The sequence below is a fragment of the Cynara cardunculus genome, assembly GCF_001531365.2.
Source record: "Cynara cardunculus var. scolymus isolate 2C chromosome LG 10, CcrdV1, whole genome shotgun sequence".
Lineage (NCBI taxonomy): Eukaryota > Viridiplantae > Streptophyta > Magnoliopsida > Asterales > Asteraceae > Cynara > Cynara cardunculus.
In genome coordinates, this window is record NC_037537.1 from 18,938,580 (window position 1) to 18,939,627 (window position 1,048).

Sequence of the window (1,048 nt, forward strand, 5' to 3'; positions counted from 1 at the left end):
CGTTGCTCAAACCGAATCACGCCAACATTATGGAAGTTACTGGATTGTGTAAAATAAGCGTCACATTTAGTTCAGCAGTTTATTGAGATTTTAAATCAACTATTTTGCTCAAAGATGTTGGATATTGACCATTCGTTAGCTTGGCAAATCATGCAAAACTCAATTTCATCGTTGATATTTCAATTCAACCATTTTGCTTGTAGATTATAAGTTTGTCTCATAAGACATAAAGTGATGCTGAAACCAATATATCACACTTCCCATCAAGTTCCTCCTCACCTTTTTGTTTATAAATTAAGCTAGTTGGAGAGTTGGCTTAATTGGGCTTTCCCATCGAACAGGTAATTGGTCATTGGTTTGGCTTTATGAGTACTATTCAACATGCCAAACTCTGTCTGTACCTGTGTCTTCATTTTCGGTCTTGGTCATGGACCCAAACAAGCACAAACTAACCACGATGGTAGTGTCTAATTTGTTTGAACTTAGGTTTCAAAGGTGAAATATGTCTGAAAGTCTCATGTTCGAATCCAAAGAGGAATAAAAATCCCTTGTACTCACGATAGTTTAAATGCGGTGACTCCAAGCTACCTGCAAAACAAGTGGTTGATGTTCTAAATATATGCAACTCAAATATCATCTTATATATATATATATATATATATATATATATATATATATATATATATATATATATATATATGGTTAGGTTCACGTGAGACCAAAGGTTTTTCGTGAGACCCGTAAGACCAATTTATGTTCATTGATCAACTTTATAATCTAATGATCTAATGATCTAAAGTTGTAAGGTGGCAATTTTGTAATTATTGAGAAGTCTTGTGGCGTTTATGAATGTTTAGATCTGACGATTGTAAATCTAATCCAAAGGTTGAGAATTGTTCTTATGGGTCTCACGAAAAACCATTGGTCTCACATGATCTCAAGTATATATATATATATATATATATACTATATTATAATGCATTTGGCTAAAACTCTTAAAACTCTTAAAAACTCTTAAACCTTCCCATATCTAAATTCGTGTAACTAA